This window comes from Oryx dammah, unplaced genomic scaffold, assembly GCF_014754425.2.
Source record: "Oryx dammah isolate SB20612 unplaced genomic scaffold, SCBI_Odam_1.1 HiC_scaffold_2, whole genome shotgun sequence".
In the NCBI taxonomy this organism is placed as follows: Eukaryota; Metazoa; Chordata; class Mammalia; order Artiodactyla; family Bovidae; genus Oryx; species Oryx dammah.
In genome coordinates, this window is record NW_024070186.1 from 91,561,149 (window position 1) to 91,568,034 (window position 6,886).

The following is a 6,886-nucleotide window of genomic DNA, read 5'->3' on the forward strand; positions in this document are numbered from 1 at the left end:
ATAGGTGATTATATCATAAAATGGAAGTAATAAAAAGTCTTTGTTTACTTTGCCATTTGAGCCACACAACTGGGCTTCCCAGGTGGTGCTAGAGGTAAAGAACCCGCCTCCCAGTGCAAGAGACACGAGACGAAAGTTCCATCACGCAAGTTCCATCCCTGGAGGAGGGCGTGTTAACCCACTTCAGTATTCTTGCCTAGAGAATCCCATGGACAGAGGAGCCTGGTAGGCTATGGTCCACAAGGTCGCAAAAAGTCAGATAGGGCTGAAGTGGCTTAACATGCATGTAGACGACATACTGTTAATACAAAACTGAAAGATGAAGATGGCTTAGGCAGTGCCTAAGTGGCAAGGCCACAGTGTTCTGAAAGTAAGCGATTTAGGTAAGATTCATAAAATATTTTCATAGAAAGTAAATAATGTATGCATAGTAAAAGACTAAAGTTGATAGGAACAAATCTTTTCTGGCTGAAATGCTTTAGGTTTACTTCCTAATTCATTACCAGTTTGATTTAAGAAACAGCTTGGATAATTTTCTAATGTAGATACGGTACTTAACCTTGCCAGCTTCCAGGAAAGAAGATATTCTGATTGATTTTTTATAGACTTAACTCAGTCCAACCAGAAACAGTGTCTAGTCTTCCTTGCACAATATAGATGTATACATTGTATATAGCAAGATGTCACATTTGTATGTATATTTGAAAATCTCTGATTAGTATACAGCTGTCTTTGGTTACTTTTACTGAAATCTACATTTTAGCTGTCAGTTTTATCTCTTTTTTTAAAATCTTGACTTAATCTTTTATAAGAGCTGCTAATAATTTCTAAGCTTTTCCCTGTTTCTTTTCTCTGTCTTCCTTGTTTTGGTAACTGATGGCTATAAAAATTAACCAGGAGTGAGATACAGTTCCAGATTCGTATAGCTAACTGCATATTTAAATTGATAGTGTCTCTAGGTGCTAAGTCACTTGTTTTTGTGTAAGTTTTTGTTATTGCTCCACTTGGGCAATTTTAGTGACCAAAACTTAACGTGGATAAAGCTACTTAACCAAAGCATTCACAGCGGGGGAAGGAAGAGGGTAGGATGAACATTAATGTGTTTAGAATGGAATTCTTCATTGCAGGTTTGGAATTGAACATTCTTAGTCATCTTTATTCCTAGAATCCAGTTCTCTCAAGTGTCACCAAACTGAGCTGGTGAAATAGTCCTAGGATTTTTAGGAAATAGGAAGATTAGGTAATAGAATGTTTTGTTTCCATGGTGCCAGGGATTGGCTGACCAAAGGACAAGCCAAGTCAGGGTTTTCAGCATTCCCCATATTTGTGTAGTAAAGGTAGATCTGAGGGTTACTATTCGTATTTTACTTCTGAATGCTTGCTGATTTAAGAAGAGTCTCTTACTCTAAAATTCTTGATATTTGGAACTTTAATAAGTTAACAAATTTAAAAGTAAAGACTTGCATTATAAACTGTATCTCCAATTTGAGAAATGTTTGTGTTAAATGTAGAGTTGAAAGCAGTCCATAGTGTGGGGAAACACTGCAGACAAAGTCTAGCATACATTGTAAAAATACCAGTTTTAAACAGAAGACAAGAAAAAGGCTGATTGCTGGAGTGTTAAGTGAAAGAAATCTTTAGAAACAACAAAGGACAGAGAAAGAGAAGTCACTCCGGGAGATCCTTGAGCCAAGAAAGCTTTTTAAAATCAGATTAAATTGTTTTGAAATTAAGTGGCCCACTAACTACCATCCGAAAGCCTTTATCACAAAATTTCTTCAGCTTCTGCTAGTGGGAGATTGTCTACATTCCGCCATAATGCAGGGCCAGCAAATAATAGGATTTTCTTACAGCTAACCTTGGTCTTTGCAAAGGGAGAAAGTAATACCTCATTAACCTGGAATTTGTGGTACACACTTGGTTAATGTTTACCTTTTCACTATATAAAAGACAAAAAATACTAGGCAAATAATTAGTGCAAATAAAGTTTGATCTTACAAAGCATCTTAGCAGTAGCTATTTATATAAAAAGTTATTCTAAATAAGACCCTTTGTAGGTAGAACTTGTTATCATAGTGTGTATATATATATGTAGTATATAAAATTAGTAAAGCTGCATTTATTTAGAAATACCTAATTTTTACCTGAATGAGAAGAAATGGTCTTCTCATCCAAAGTAGAGATTTTATGTCAGTATAAATATTTCTCCCCATTTAGTCCAAAATATTTTTGAAGTTGTGTTGAGTATTTAACAACAGTAAAGACTGCTGTGTAGGTTTTAGGCAACATGACCTGGAATCCATAATTCTTATTTCCACTGTTTAGAAAGGTCTTTGACCTTCACTGTTCCTGTATTAAGCACTATAGTCTGTATAACATTAATCTGATGAATTTAATAGCATCCAATTTTGTATCTTATAGTCATGATCTTTTTAAAGGTAGCAGTGCCTTCAGTTGTGCTCAGAAAGTGTGTGCCTTAAATCTCCCTTTCTAGAGCCAAAGTTTGGGGAACTGTGCCATTAAGTTGTATGCGACAGTCTTGTGACCGCTTGCTTTTGAGTGAAGGGAGAATGACTGTGATCCTGAAGGGCTTCTTCCCCAAAACCAGGCCTAATGCCTGTGAGTTTAGGCCTTCTGGAGATGGAGTCCTAATTAGGCATACTATCACAGAAGGATTAGGGTCCCTGAAATAAAATCAGTGGAAAGGTATATTCTCTTTTCATATTACTTCATAAAGAAAATACATCTGCTACCAGTTCCTAGCCAGTGCATATTAATAGTATCATATAAAAATATTATTAGCATATTTTGTGCTTTCTTTGTAATACCAGGTTAAAAGGGGAGTATGTTTTAATATTTTTATATGTAGATATCCGTGTGCTTTTTCTGTCTCTTGGTTCATATTTGCTAAGAATTGATGTAGAAAATAACAGTTCACTAACAACACACATGACGCATTATCAGACATTCACAGGGTGATATTGATTTGGGTGCTACTGACTTCGACCTAGAAGTTGTTTACCAGTCTCAGTTTATTGCAAGAGACAGTATTCAATCTACTTAATATTAAATTTGTTAGTATAATGAAGGTTATATACCATTATACCAGAAAGCCATGGTTGGAGAGACTATCCTCATTTACCAGAAATTACTTTCTTTGGCTGTGAATAAATCGGGTAAAACTATTGTATTTTCAATTCCAGTTACAGGAAGAAACCGGGGATAAGATTGACATCACTATCGGTGGTTCAACAGAAACATTACTAAATTGATTAGTTCTGTCTGCAACTAGTGTTTTAAGAGAATTCTTCCACTAACTTAAATGATTGGCATTGATATGTTATTGAAAAGGAGTATTAACCTCAACAATCACTTTACAACAGTCATGGAAAGACTTTTGTGTCTGTAATTGGTATCTGTTGCATTTCTGAGCCCACTTTGTATTCCTGAGAAACAAAAATATAATGGGAGAAATATTTTATATAACCAGTATTTTAACTTTTTGTAAAGTTTGAGGTTTTAAAGTATCAACAAAGGATATTGAAAATAAATGTACTTTTACTTTAGTTAAATTACATCTTATTATCTGAGTTCTTAATTTTCTGTATTTGAAATCTTGTGAATTAATATATCTATAGGTATATAGATGTTTAAAACAGTAGTAACAGTGTAACTAAGCAATGTGACTCAGTAATTACATTTTATTTTCAAAACAAGTTACAGTTTATTGCATCAGATTTATATATTACCTGTAAGGGTAAATGCTCTAATCAGAATATTGAAGCTAATTCAATTCTATACCTCCTTTTCCTTTACCCAGGACACACAAAAGAATGTAATCTAACATTAACCCCCTGTGTGAATTTTGCCTTATCAAACATTGTGCCTTATTTTATTAAAAGTGTTTTGTTGGAATCTAATTCTGTATTCTGGAAAAGTAAAAGTCTTTTAATTGACAAGCATTTACTTAAAAATCTTATGCTGTTGGTTTTTGCCTGATTACTTGCTGTGCCATTGCTCATCTATTCATTGAATTTTTTCAACCCATGAATAATACATTAAGCATATATAAGCATTTATATTCTCTGTGCCAGATGCAAAGGATGAAAGATGAACTAGACCAGATGCTTTCTTCCTCCTTTCACAGTCTTAACAGACTTACACATGCATACTCTAAAATGAAATTGGTGAGGTCATTTTGCTAGTGGAAAGTCAAGTTATTTCTTGCATTTAGTCCAGAACCAAGCAATCTTAATGCAAAGTAGTATAGTATTAACTGAGCACATTGATATTACAGTACTTATTCATTGCCATTATTTTGCCTAACTCTAGAACAACTGACATATTTCTGGAATTTGGAAGAATATCATGATTGGTTGTGAGTTTTGGTAAACAAAGTGGGTAGGAAAGACACACACTTTGCAAAACAGCCGTTGTTTAAAATTTGCTGAAATGGGAAAGGCTTAGAACACTTTACCTGGTGGGTATATAAGAAGACTTAGTCTTATAAGATAAAAATGGGCTTAGAAATTTGAGGGTACAAGAGAAAAAAATGTCAGTTGTAACTGATCTTCCCTGAGGGTAAAACTCCCTAACCTGTCCAGTTAAGGATATTCTCTTTAGAGCAAGTATTAAAACAACAATGTCTTAATGGCTCATCTAATTCTGTGGTACCACAGAGAGAGCCCAAACATTCCAGAGGCTGTCTGAGATTTGGATGTGTCCCATCTGAACATCAGGTATTGAAATCTTAGAGGTCTGAAATTGACTCGCTTTTTTAAAAGATGAAAAAGTTTAAGTCCAGGGAGACTTGTCCAAGACTTCATATGACTGAATCTTAAATCTAAGATTCCCAGGTCAGTGCTGTCTCCACTACAGTATGCTACCTTCTCTAATTAATATGTACTCTGTTGTGTGACGAAATAAGATTTTGCACTGTCACTTCAGAATTTTGCATTTTTACTGGTTGGATAAATACTTGGGTGGCTCGTTATATTTACAGAGCACATTCAAAAGTCTGCCTTGTTTAATCTTCATGACACTGAGGTAGGACTAGGTTTGATGAAGTTTGTTGGTGTGGGTTTGTTCATACCCTTTCCCTTCTCTGTGTCTGAAATCAAGAAATTGACATAGATTTGAGAAAGGGATATTTAGCTTTATCAAATCAGAATTTAATTTCTACTCTCCTTAACGAGTATAACAAACCAAACTCAGATTCCCCTGCATGGGTCCTGTACCCTTAGATAACATTTCCTGAGACTGACTTAACACCACAGATCTGAAGGAGGTAAAATGCTGCCCGATTTCTGGGCAGCTGTTCTTAACCCTGGTTGCACTTTAGAACCACCGTGAAAGTGAAAGTCCTTCAGTAGTAACTCTTTGTGACCCATGGACTATACAGCACCACCATGGGAGCTTTCAAAATACACAAAAGTATGGGGCCTTACCACCAGACTAATTGAAACCTGATCTCTAGAGGTGAAGTCTGGGCATCAGTAGTTACAGAAGCTCTTCTCCATGACTCAGTTACACAGCAAGAGTGCTTATTTTGTGAAAGTCCCTTTGTGGTAATGAGATCAGTAACTAGGATTTTTACAGATGAAGAAATGGGAGAGAGTGATGAAGTGACTTGCCCAGATTGTCTTAAGATATCTTAATTGTGACAGAGCTGAAGCTAGAATCCATTTATCTATTGGAAAAAAAAAGTTTTAATTGAATGCCTACTTAGACCAAGCAATGATCACTAATCCAATGTTCTTTGCGTCTCCCTGTCTGTTACCTCTTTTCTGAACTGAAAGCATTTTGTGGTTGTAAGATGATATTTTCAAGTGGATTGGCCAGATTGAAGCCAGCCTCAACTAAATATCTGCTGAATGGTGGAATACAAAAGCAGCAAAACAGATCAGTGTGACCAGAAACCTTCATAAAAGGACGACTTGGTCAGATGTTTCAAGTTAAAAGTCACAAAGCAAGAGATAGCCTTTCCATAGGTAAGGAAAACCTCGTTGAGTCATGCACTGCTGCTTTTGACCGCAAGTAAACAAATGGCTGGGGCTTTCCAGGTGGTGCTAGTGGTAAAGAATCCGCCTGTGAAGTCAAGAGATATGAGAGACTCAGGTTCAATCCCTGCGTCGGGAAGATTCCCTGGAGAAGGGAATGGCAATCCACTGCTGTATTCTTGCCTGGGAAATCCCATGGACAGGAGCCTGGCGGGCTACAGTCCGTGGGGTCCCAAAAGGTCCGACGTGACTGAAGCAACTTAAGCATGCACATAAATAAGTGGCTAATATCCTTAACAGCAGGGATGAAGTTGACAATACCAAGAAACTTTTTTTAAGTAAGATTTTTAAAATGTAGCTATCCGCCTACATAAAAACACTATAGATCATCCATAAATATAAACTCTCTTGCTAGGAAACAGTAAGAAATGTTCAACTCAATTACACACTTATAAACACTATGCCTAATTTCTACCCTTAGTTTCTTTTAGATCTAGCTATGATATTACATGATTATTTTATTACTTAAATCTGAAAAATAATGCAATCTTAAAATATCTAGTTATTTGGAGATTTAAATGGAAGAGTAAACTTGCTCATGATGCCATGGAAACGCAAAGAAAAGGAACTATTCTTAAAATGTTACTGTGGGTATTTTCTGTAAATAAAGACTGGATTTAATGTTGCTTTGGGTTTTTTTTTTTTTTAAGCTGAACTAAATAAAGATTTGTGAAATAAGTTTAACTTCTTGGAAATTAAACTTACGTTACAGCTAGAAAGCTAGTTTTTGAAATTTGTCGTCACTTTAATTTTAAACTGTAAGCTCAACAGTGATCTCTGAGGTTCTTCCTAACTTTGAGTCTACAATTATCTGTGTTCAAAACTTC